A 13,478-nucleotide genomic window follows, 5' to 3' on the forward strand; every position below is an offset into this window, starting at 1 on the left:
TTATTTTTTTTTAAATTTAATTAATTTTTTTATTCGATTTTTTATTTTTATTTTAAATCTTTAATTTTAAAATTAAATTTTAATATCATTTTTCCCTAAACGTAGTTCATTTCATTATTATTCTTATAATTATTGTTTGAATTATAATAACAATAGTTATTATTATTAGTTGTATTGTTTTGTTTGTTTTTGAAATACCACTGACTGCCATACTTTTTTATTATCAAATAATAATAATAATCAAACATTTTAAATTAAGATACAGATAAATTAAATAAAATGGACCTTATTCCAGTCAAAATGAATACATTTTTGAAGGATCTTGAAAACACAATCCGTGCAAATGAACAAAACCCAAAGGAAGCAAAAAAGCAAACTACACAAATGAAGAACCTCTTCCAAAAATATGCAGAGAAAAGATTGATTAATCACGCTGATGAAGCAGTGGCTCCCACAGAACAACAATGGAATTATATTAATGAATATCATCAATCTAAGGTCCTGCATTACAAAACACATCAAATTTGGACAGTGAAAGGAAAAACTGTTGACAAAAAGAAACTGAAAGAACATGAAGAAAAATTATCAATTTCAGTGAATCTACATAAAATGGCAAAAGATATTTTAATCAGAAAAGAGAGACTATCTTTGGCCAATATTCAGGGGAAACCAGAAGAGTGTCAAACAATCAGAAAAAACAAAATTAAACAGAAAAACAGAAGCGATAAGCACATCCCTTTTGGAGTGAATAACAAAAACAAAGATGGAGGCTCTAGAACAGATGAGGAGAGCAGACTGGGGTACAAGGTCGACGTCACAGCTATAGCGCACCCCCACCTCTGGCCAAAGGAGAACTGCAGTGCCGCTCTTCTGAAAACGAACATCATAGCGCATATGCACAACTGGCGAAAGAACTGAAGACAATTATGACAGAAACGGAAAAAGAAAAAACAGCTCCCCACACTTCTACTCCAGCGGTTCCTCCCCTGCAGTACTCATCCATGGATTCATCTATGAGAAGAGATACAACCAGAACCGTACCATTGCTGCCAACAAAACATACTGTAGTCTCGGGTACTCTGACTATGGTCCCGTCAGAACCCACTCAAGAACAAAGACAGATGCAGGATTTGAAGGAACAGATGTTAGCTCTGACAACATTGGTTTCCAGCCAAAATCACATCCCCAAATTCATGCTTGAGCAGACAGTGGCTCAAAAAGAACAACTTGCCACCAATGCATGGTCACCACCTGGATTGGCTTCGGACTCAGATGAAGAAAGAAGATTACAACAACTACTGGAAGAAAAGGAACGGGAAGTGGCGGCTGAGCTACGCAGGAAACAAGAAAAACAGCTTGGACGAAAGGGGGAACCAGTCACAGTCCTAGGAACTGGGCTAATACAAGCTAAAAGTAAGCAGCAAGCACAGCAGAAACTCCACATTCAAAGAGGAGTGGAGCAACAGAAGAAAACGGGTTTAGACCCATTTGTGTCAAAACCAAATCAATATGTGGCGGGAGCATTCACAGGAATGGTGGCTGAGCATGGATACGATGACGCTTTCCTGAGTGGAGAACTTCACCCGCTCCCTGTGGACAAAGGTACCAAGGAAGAAGATGATGAGGTTTCTAGCACTGAAGAGGCTCCTCCTCTCATTGCACCTCTCCGAATGACTGCAAGTAACCAAGAAGTGTACCAACCATTCGCACTGAAAGATCTAGAAGGGCTGATGTTAAAATTGCCCGAACTGACACAAGGTGCACCGGCCTTCCTCAGAGCATTGACCACGAATACAGCGGGAGAAACACTTTGCTGGGGAGATGTGTCTGCAATTCTTATAAGAGCAACAGATGAGAATACGGCGGCCAGGATCCGTTCTGAAGTATCCAAACAGATTCATGCTCCAGTTAGAGCATCCACATCATTTGCCACCATAAAGCCTCAGTTAACTCAGGTACTTAAAGGAATGTATCCCACCTGTCTTCCTGACGCACTGTTGGCTCTGGAAATGAAAAATGATGAAGACTACTTTACATATAAGCAAAGAGCTAAAGCACAGTTCCATGATGCAACTGGAGAGCCCATACAACCTGGTACTGGCAACACTCTCATGTTCTTTTCGACTCTGGTGAAAGGACTACCCAAATGTGTCCAGGATCAGTTGGCTGATGTTGTTGGTCTTTCCTCAAAGACAGAAAAAGAGTTTGATGCCAATTGCCAACATCACTTTGCTAAGTACCTGAAGGAAAAAAAAGGACGGAATGAGGATATGGAAAAAATGAAAATGGCAAAGATCAAATTACAACTCAAAAAGCTCCAAGAAGAGGTGAATGATAAAAAGAAGGAAAATAAGTCTGCCAAGGTAATGACTGCGGCAACAGAAGAGAATCCAGTATCAGACAGTGCCCAACAGATTGCTATGGCGGTTGAAATGGTCATGGGACAAGTACAACCCATTATGGCACAACCACAGGCCGTCCCATCCGCCACAGGACCAAAGAACAACACACCTGCTTCAGAAATCATCTACAATCAAGGACGTGAACGTAATACATTCTCTCATGGAAGAAGACGTGGGGCAGGAGCTGGAAGAGGACAAAACAGGTTCAGCGTGACTCCTGATCAGTGCTTAAACTGCTTTGGAACTGGACATTGGGCACAAGACTGCCCCCAAGGGCAAACACAAAGAGGTCAACACCAAATGGCCCCAAACCAACCTGGCCAATTTCAAAGACCTCAAATGATGAATATGAGCCCACCCATGTCAAGCCAGAACCATCTACCACCACCCTTGCCCCTTGTGGTCTCCCTGGTTATACCACATCTTTGGGCCTTGGGCTGGCACTGTTTCTGTTTTTCACCAATATTATTGTTATTGCCTATGTATTGGTTATGATTGGATGCTGTGCTGTCTTAGATCACTTATAGAACACTTGATTGCATCTGCTCTTACTAGACAACCTGCTTATCTTTTGACCCTGATTACACACGCTATTACTCAAACACAAATCTAACTCTGATAGTGACAAGATTCCTATACTTTTTCCAGAATCTGACTAGTCTGATTACTACATCCCACCATGTGTTTACGCTAACTGGGGATGCTCCTTGTCTCACATCGATTTTTACTAAATGAGTTATTTTAAGGATTTGCTTGATTATATAATGTTTTAATTTGATTTTTAAGCATTTAATATGTTTTTGGGGGGTTTACGTTGTTCTTTTGTGAGGTTGCGTCTGGCGCCTCTTTAAGTGTGATCACATGTGAATGTGATCAAAAGGGGGAATTGTGGATATTGATCAAATTATTGTCATGTCTGTGTCCTATTTATCATGAGTCAAGACGATCTTGCTGCATATGGGTCACAATGAACTGTTCTGTGTATTTTAACTATTCTGTGTATTTTCTGATTATCTGTGGACTAGTCTAAACAATCTTTAAGCGGACGTCATATCAACGTCAGGCCATTTTATCAGACCCAAGCAACAGCGATATAAAACACAGCTAATTCTTGTGACGGGTCGAATCTCAGCTGCAAGACAAACAACATGCTGCTGTTTTGCCTGTTTTTCCCTGTTTTCATCAAATAAAGAACTTGAGAACGATCTTCGCCTCTCGCAGTCTGTTTAGACTAAACTTTGACAGAGCGCCGTACATCTTCATCTTACAGCCACAAACCACTCGATTGAAGACAGTGAGGTCAAGATTCTGAGCAGGAGAAGAGATGGTTTGAAAGAGGAGTTAAAGAGGCATTTTTTGTTAAAAAGAAGAGAATCCGTCCTTAAACAGAAATGGAGGTTTAAGATTCAACCTTCCAGTCGTGTATAATAGCGTCTTTAAACCCTGGAGCGGGAGACGCCCGAGGAATTCTGATGCTAACCTGGTACTCAGTGAAGAGGGAGCGAAGGTCAGGTTATAATAGGATGTAGATAGCCCATTACAGAGCTGATAGAAAACAAAGAAGAGCTCCCGTTATCAGGAGGTCCCGCCCGGTGGGCAGCTCTTACACAGAGTAGGATATAAAACCTAAATTCCCAGACTCGATTCGCAGATTGAAAATGACTCTTGGATGACAGTCGAAATGAGAATGGAGCACTCCTGGACGAATGAGGGATTTTGCTCCAAACAACACGGTGGATCTGCACTTACCTTCAATAAGGACTTTTGACAATGATAGAAGATTTTTCATGCTATTTGTTTAATCAAAATTACAATAGAGGAGCCGGGTCACAGGCAGGACAATTGTCAGATAATAATAAATCCAAATCCAAATGACAATGTTAAGGAAGTATTGGAGGTTTTTTAATGTTTTAAAAATACCTTGACAATTACATTTTTCAAATACAAAATATTTTTCAAATACTAAAACAAATATCTGCAAATTGCCTGGAAAATGTGGCTTTTTATTGGCAGTGACTGAAAGGCTGCACCATGCCCTCCCCCCCAGCTGCTGCTCCCCCACATCAGTGTCAGTGCTGTCCCTGGAGGTGCTGCTGGTTTGGAGGAGGATGTGGGTGGTGGTGATGAGGGTGGGGTGGAGGGAAGGGGTGTGGGGGTCTATGGTCTAATTGGGGCCCCAGGACCCGTCTCCCTCTGCAGCTACAGCTGTGCAGCCCCTGGCTTTAACACTAGCACCAGAGCCACATCGACAGCCCGGGGTCAGAGGTGGTCCGGTGGCTGGTCGGCCTGCTGCGCTGACCCCCTTGACCCCGCCTCTCCGCTGCTCTGTCACTGCATCAACTACAACTGAAATGATAATAATACTAGGACTACTTGCTGAGAAATGACTTTTGTATTTCTGACATACATAAATAGACAATGTATGCTTAGCTATGGACCCTCAGTGTTTATAAAGTGTTATCTAAAGGCTGGTATCAAAGAAACAAATACAATGGCACCAATGCAAACATCCCAAACATCTAAGTTAACATAAACATTAACAATCAAATAAATGTAACGTTGTGCTGAACAAATAGCAACAGAAATGCAGCGTTCCAAAACAGTTTTACACGTTACATTTTTGTTTTGTTTCAGCAAGACTTCCAATCCTACATGAATTAGTAAACTTGAGAAATAGAGCTACATGTTAGCTATTGACTCCCTGACGTAACAAACATACATAGAGAAACTTTGTGTGTTTTTTTCTTTGTTGTCCTATTAAAATGAATGGGATAGACTGTTTATGTTATTACTAAACATTGCAGATTAATAAGGTTAAAGTTATAATAATTATGTTATACAATATTTCTGAATTCATTGAACTTTTCAGAAAATAAAACCAGCACAAAGATTTATTCAAAACAGTGAACTCTGTGAATATGTTGCTTTTATTGAATCACATTTCATCAAACGTCTTTGGTAACTCACAGTCTCACAGTGAGGTTGTGCATTTGGTGAGATAATGACATGCACATATATCACAACAGCATGTTTTTTAACATTTATCAAAATGCAGAAAAACAGAGAACAATTTCTTAGTAATACCCTCAATAACTAATGAATAAGGAAAATATATAACGTATCCATTAATTGCATAACATACAAATTTTCATACTACGGTCACTGAGAATTCTAATGGTGTGCATTAATTTTGCATAACACACAAGTAGTCCAGCAATAGCTAAATCAAAGTATGCAAATAAGTTCAAAATATTCATTGTACTGAATGTTTATGTGCAAAAATGTAGTTCTTTTCCACTTCCAACTTCCTCAGTAAACATTTCTTATGATGTTTACTGTGTGCATAAGCAATTAATGCCTACATACATGTTTTTTTAACAAACTGGGGCAAAACTGGCCCCATTCAGCTACAGACACATTTAACAAAAACATATATATCAAACAACTATGTGACATACTTTGAAACGACCACATACAAGTGGTTGTTCATGCTAAATGAACATTGGCCGAATAATCATAATCTGCATTTCCAGAGCCCCTAAACATCTGCATCTGTATCAGCTCCAAAAACCCATATTAGTTCTTGAAACGGCCAAGAAATGCTTACAAAGAGCTTAATCTTGAGTGTCCCTGTGCCACTGGTTGAGAATCACTACATTATGGGCCCCGTATCTCCTCCTCTCCAAACCCCGCACAGGTCTGTGTACCTGGCAGCTGTATCGATCAGTGTTTACAGCAAACATATGGGCTCGATCATAGCGGGTCAGAAATATCATACGTCTTCATAAGTTCACCTTTCAGAGAGATATAGTTGTCGTTTAGCCGCTGGGACAAACTGCCCACTCCATCTATTTTAATGGACTCCCATCGACAACAACAAGCAGACAATCGATAGAAATAATACAAACGACTACAGCCCAAATTTTAGCCACACCAGCTTTTATTTATGGCGTAATTATATCCAGCGATGGGCTGTGATTTATGAATGTTTACCCTAATGGAGTGTTACAACGCATGCATCTTTTGTAGATAATAACCGGGAGATGAAGCGGTTTTCTTCACCTATTGTACGTGAACTCAGCATCACCCCGGAAACATTCCTCGCAGAATGAACTGAACGCATCTTAAACACTTCATCTTGGCTTGATTTAATTACACGTGATACGGTTATGGTGCCAATAAACATTAACATAATGTGGCGTTTATGTGGTCACAGCCATCTCCGGAGCCGGCATAAACAAAATATTCCCCAAAAGACGCATTCCTCGGGGTGGGATTGTAAAATTTGAAATGAAATGTTAATCTGTGATTTTGAATGCCCTGTTTGTTCTAAAAAAAACAAAACGTGCAAAGATCTTGTTATGACTTTAGTTAAACTTTTGTCACCGATTTCTTGGTCTGAATTGCTCAAAGAAGTATGTGCTATTAATGTATGCAAGTATGTACGTAGACTCATAGTTTCACTATGTCAATATCAGGAGTTTAAGTTGCACTAAAATCTTCCATGAAGAAGTGTATAAGGTGTTTAGGTGGCATTAAAGATTTGAACTGGAATTTCTCTGGTTGGAGGGTGAGCAGTGTAAACTTACAAAAAGATTGTGTAATATATTATTTACTGTGTTATTTCCATATATATAAATTTCACAATTTATTTTGGCTATAAGACAGTAAAAAGTAGATAAAAAGAAAATTATTATTCCTCACCAAATGCTGACTTGCTCTTGTGATAAACCGCTATATTTCCAGTGATAATAACTCGGTGATGTTGAGCCGACATGCTTAGCAAAGCAGATAGCACATGTTATCATCAGCTGTTTCCTCTCAAGACCAAAAATGTTAGTTTCAGTGCATACTCCATTGACCATTAGTCAAGCCCGATGCATTACATAAAGACGTATTAAAATGCAGTGTTGAGGCGTAGAGAAGTGAAATAAATGCATAAGAAGCTGATAAAAAAACAGAAGCATTTTCTTGTTTACTCCAGCTTTGGCGATGTCTTGCAGCGGCACAAACTTGGAGGACAATAGGAGGATGTATTGGTGACATCAGGAATCATCAGTTACTCATGATGCATGATTCAGGTGCCATAACTCCTACCTAGGCGAACCAGTCTATGCCAGACATCCATGTAATGGGTCGGTGTGATAGCCCAAAAGTGGGCAGGGCTAATAGTTAATTTGTTCATGTTCTGCACTCATGGTTAAAAATCAGGTTTAAGTCTATTAAGACCCCCATTAGCTCCTGACATGAGCACAGGAGCCTTTTTTCTGGGAATCTTATTTGTATTCATATGTTTAAATTTTGTGTGACCATACCAACCGATGCCTGGTGCCACGGGGGTGGGGGGGTGGGGTGATCTCTGATCTTCTCCCGTGTGACTGAGCTGGGCAGCCCTGCTAACATGCACTGGGAACAGGTCTGACTTACTGCCGGCAATGTGAACACAGCTCCTGCTCCGGTCATACAGGGACCAGATTGCCCTGAGTTAAGGGCCCTGGACCCCATACTCCCGGAGTACCCCCCAAAGGACACCCCAAGGGACACGGTCGAAAGCCTTCTCCAGATCCACAAAGCACATGTGGACTGGTTGGGCAAACTCCCATGAACCCTCGAGCACCCGATGGAGAGTACAGAGCTGGTCCAGTGTTCCACAACCAGGACAAAAAACACTCTGCTCCTCCTGAATCTGAGGTTCAACTATCGGTTGGATTCTCCTCTCCAGTATCCTGGAATAGACCTTACCAGGGAGGCTGAGGAGTGTGATCCCACTGTCCCCGACCGCCACGCAATGTTGCAGAGACGTGTCAGCCAAGACAGTTCCACAACATCCAGAGACTTTAGGTACTCAGGGCGGATCTCATCCACCCCCGGAGCCCTGCCACCGAGGAGTTTGCCAACAACCTCAGTGACAGCTCAGCTTGGGTGATTGACGAGTCAGCGTCCGAGTCCTCAGTTTCTGCTTCCTCTTCGGAAGACTTGACAGTGGAATTAAGGAGGTCCTCAAAGTATTCTTTCCACCGTCTGACGACATCCCCATTTGAGGTCAGCAGGTCTCCTCCTTCACCATAAACAGTGTTGGTGAAGCACTGCTTCTGAGACCTTGCGACCACAGCGCTGAGTAGCCACATTGACAATGGAGGTTGAGAACATGGTCCACTCGGACTCAATGTACCTAGCCTCCCCCGGGATCTCAGAGAAGCTCTCCCGGAGGTGTGAGTTGAATACCCTGCTGACAGAGGGCTCTGCAAGACATTCCCAACAGACCCTCACAATGCGCTTGGGTCAGCCAAGTCTGTCCGACTTCCTCCTCCGCCAGCGGATCCAACTCACAACCAGGAAGTGATCGGTTGACAGCTCTGCCCCTCTCTTCAACCGAGTGTCCAAGACACGCGTCCGGAGGTCAGATGACACAACAACAAAGTCGATCATTGATCTCTGGCCTAGGGTGTCCTGGTGCCATGTGCACGGATGGACACCCTTGTATTTGAACATGGTGTTTGTTATGGATAATTCGTGGCCAGCACAGAATTCCAATAACTGAACACGGCTCAGGTTCAGATCGGGGAAGCCGTTCTTCCCGATCACCCCTCTCCAGGTGTCACTGTTGTTAACCACATGGGCGTTGAAGTCCTCCAGTAGAACAACGGAGTCCCCAGTCGGACACAACCTGTCCCCAACCCGAAGGCGTAGGGACACGACCCTCTCGTTCACTGGGGTGAAATCCTACACGTGGCGGCTGAGCTGTGGGGCTTTAAACACCCTGCCTTGCATCCAGTGTCCTTCGATTCGTTTGTATGAAAGACAGTGTTTGTGAGAGTGAATGTGGGATGATGGATTGAAACTAGCCCATTTCAACAATCTGGTGTGTTTACAGCATGTGTCTCATGTATGTTCATTAACATAACCTGTCCCAACCAAATAAACAAATATCACAAAATAACCAATACCACAGCACTTGGTTGATAATGTTTTTCTTAATGTTTGGCGTGTTAGATTTGGCAGTGTCTCCCTCACCACAAGGGTCTGTGGCTCTGACATGTCACTGACGTACACGAGAAGTATTTTACAGTGAGTTTCACTGTAAACCAATCTCACCACAGCAGCAGCGGAGGTCTACTGTGCTCTTGACGCTCCCCCACCAAGACAACACTAATGCTATAAGTGCCAGGTAAATCATAAGTAAGATACTGTATCATTGTGAATTACATGTACTTTTTGTTTATATCAATACAACTTCTTTTCAAGACACATGTTTTTATGTCTTTTGTTTTTTTAATGGACCAGTTATTAGAACATGTTCTCTTTTATAAAATACAATAATTGTCAAGCCGTAAGTAGTTTTAAGCATCAATTTTTATAATACACTTGACAGCATCATATTATCAAATCAAATCAAATCAATTTATTTTTGTAAGGCCCAAAATCACAACAACAGTTGCCTCTGAGGGCCACAGGGAGAAATGAATCAACAATGTCTGTGGTGGCGAGAGAGTCAGACAATGTCTGTGGTGGCGAGGGAGTCAGACAATGTCTGTGGTGGCGAGGGACGATGTCCCAGGGTCCTCTGTCCTTAGACTCTCCTTCTAGGCCAGGAAAAACTACAAAAAAAACCTCTTTGGGAAAAAAGCGTAGAAACCTGGAGGAGTTCCAGTGAAGGAGAGATCCGACTCTCACAGACGGACAGACGGACACGAGGGAGACTGGAGCTGGACCCACTCTTCAGGCAGATGAGGGACCGTCTGAGTCGAGCTGGACCCACTCTTCAGGCAGATGAGGGACCGACTGAGGCGAACTGGACCCACTCTTCAGGCAGATGAGGGACCGACTGAGGCAAACTGGACCCACTCTTCAGGCAGATGAGGGACCGACTGAGTCGAGCTGGACCCACTCTTCAGGCAGATGAGGGACCGACTGAGGCGAACTGGACCCACTCTTCAGGCAGATGAGGGACCGTCGGAGGCGAGCTGGACCCACTCCTCAGGCAGATGAGGGACCGTCGGGGGCGAGCTGGACCCACTCTTCAGGCAAATGAGGGACCGTCCACACGGGGCAGGGACCACTTCACCAGGGGAGGGGCATCTGGGTCCACAGGTCCTCAGGAGTGAGAGAAAGAAAAAGAAGGCGGTGAACAGTTTGCAAGTGGAATCAAAAAATAAATATTGTTTGATAGCATAAGTAGTCAGAAGAAGAGGATAGTGCTCAAGCTGTCATACTTCCCCCAGCATAGTTACTCCTAGGGCAGCGTAGCTAAAGCTGTGGGTTTATGTTTCTGTTCCTAACTGGTCTGACCATAAGTGATTTCGAAGAGGAACGTTTTAAGCCTGGACTTAAATGAAGAGACTGTGTCAGCATATTTAACATGGGTCGGGAGCTGATTCCATAACACAGGAGCTTGGTAGCTAAACGCTCTACCTCCTACAGTACTTTTAGAGACTCTTGGCACCACCAGAAGGCCGGCATTCTGAGAGCGAAGAGCTCTGTTTGGATGATATGGTTCTATAGCATCTTTGAGGTAGGATGGGGCCATGTCATTTATGGCTTTGTAGGTCAAGAGTAGAATTTTGAATTTGATTCTAGACTCGACAGGGAGCCAGTGAAGAGACTTCAGCACTGGCGTAATGTGCTCTCTTCTTTTTGTTCCTGTTAGTAATCTTGCTGCTGCATTTTGAACCAGTTGAAAGCTTTTTATGGAGCTTTTAGGACACGCTGCAAGCAGGGAGTTACAGTAGTCTAATCTAGTCGTTACAAATGCATGGATAAGTTTTTCGGCATCACTTTTAGGCAGGATTCTTCTGATTTTGGCTACGTTGCGCAAATGGAAATAGGCTGTTACAAGCTTGATTTATATGAGCTTTAAATGAGAGCTCCTGGTCAAATAAGACTCCAAGATTTCTTACAGTAGAACTGGAGGCTACACTGACATTGTCCAGTGTGACTATCTGCTCAGATAGAGCATCTCGTAGATGCTTAGGGCCAAGCACAATGACCTCGGTTTTTTCAGGGTTAAGAAGCAGGTAGTTTAGTGTCATCCAGGTTTTTATCTCCTTCACACAAGTACTAAGTCTGTCTACTTGATCGCTCTGATCAGGTTTCATTGATAAATACAGCTGAGTGTCATCTGCATGGCAGTGGAAGTTAATGCCATGCTTTCTGATAATGTTGCCTAATGGCAGCATATAAAGAGTAAACAGAATTGGACCGATTACCGAACCCTGTGGCACACCGTAAATTACTTTAGAGCAAGGTGAGGAGCTCTGGTTTACATTAACAAATTGGAACCTATCAGATAGATAGGATTTAAACCAGCTGAGGGCTGTTCCTCCAACACCTACATCACATTCTGACCTCTGCAGTAGAATGTTGTGGTCAATGGTGTCAAACGCTGCGCTGAGGTCCTACAGAACCAGGATTGAGACCAGTCCATCGTCAGCGGCTAATAACAAATCATTTGTGACTTTAACTAGTGCAGTTTCAGTGCTGTCATGGGCTCTGAACCCTGACTGGAAAACTTCAAATAAGTTATTGTCCTGCAGGTGGCGACAAAGCTGTTTTACTACAACTTTTTCAAGGATTTTAGAGACGAAGGGAAGATTTGAAATAGGTCTGTAGTTTACCAATAGGTCGGGATCTAGATTAAGCTTTTTCAGAAGAGGTTTAATGACTGCATGTTTGAAGGACTGTGGAACATAGCCACTTTCGAGTGAAGTATTTATTATATTAAGAATAGGGTCTATAATTAGGGGAAGAATGTCTTTGAGGAGTCTGCTTGGAATGGGGTCTAGGACACAAGTTGAGCTTTTAGAGGACATAATGGCTGAAGTTATCTCTGCTTGATCAACAGCTGTGAACCTTTCTAAGTTTACAGGTGGATTTATATGAGACGTTAGATTTACAGCTTGGGCTAGTTCAGGGCTAATAGCGGGGGTAATTTCATCTAATTTATCTCTGATTGTTTTTATTTTATTGTTAAAAAATAGGAGGAAATCATCAGAGCTGAGTGTAGCTGGGATTGAGGGCTCTACTGCACTGTGACAGTTTGTTAGCCTAGCTACAGTGCTGAAAAGGAATTTAGTGTTACTTTTGTTGACTTCTATTAGATTTGAATAATATCTGGTTTGGGCCTTACGCAGAGCCTGCTTATAGGACAGCAAGCAACTTTTCCATGCTTTTAGGGATTCTTCGGTGTGAGAGCGACGAAATAATCCCTCTAACTTTCTAACTCTTTGTTTATGTGAACGCAGTTCTTGGTTGTACCATGGGGAGGCGCGCTTTGGCCTAATGACCTTCTGTTTTAACGGCGCGACAACGTCAAGAGCAGACTTCAGAGAATTCATGGTCAAGTCGACAAATTGATCACTTAAACTGGGACTAAAGCTGTTCTCAGCAGGATCACATGACATGTCACTGAATATTGGCTCTATTATTTCTTTGAATTTTGAGATAGATTTTTCAGATATTGTCCTTTTCATTATAACTTTATTTTGTGGGACTGGATGATCTTTAAGAATAAACTGAAAGGTAATTAGGAAATGATCTGACAATATAGGGTTTTGAGGGAGGACACTGAGGTCACTAATCTCTGTTCCATACGTTAGGACAAGATCCAGAGTGTTCTTGTGAGTGTGAGTCGGTTTATTTACATTCTGAGTGAAACCAATGCTGTCTAACAAGGCGCTGAAGGCATTACTGAGAGCGTCATCACTCATGTTCACGTGGATATTAAAGGCTCCAGCTATAACTATTTTATCCCAGGCTAACACTAAGTTTGATATAAAGTCAGAAAACTCTAAAAACTCTGAGTAGGGACCAGGAGGTCGGTAGATAACTATGAACAAAACTCCTTTTTGGTTTTTCATATTTGGACATGTGATCGACAGCATAAGGCTTTCAAATGAGTGAAATGCATTGTTAGTTTTAGGGCTCATGAGTAGGCTTGAGTGTGAGATCACTGCCACACCACCACCTCGGCCTGTGGTCCTGGCAGTCTGAAAGTTAACATGGCTGGGTGGGGTGGACTCATTTAGTCTGACGTAGTCGTCTTGTTGAAGCCACGTTTCAGTTAGAGCTAGAAGATCT

Source organism: Eucyclogobius newberryi, unplaced genomic scaffold (genome assembly GCF_026437365.1).
Source record: "Eucyclogobius newberryi isolate DKJ021-1_F unplaced genomic scaffold, fEucNew1.0.hap1 SCAF_16, whole genome shotgun sequence".
NCBI classification, from domain to species: Eukaryota; Metazoa; Chordata; class Actinopteri; order Gobiiformes; family Gobiidae; genus Eucyclogobius; species Eucyclogobius newberryi.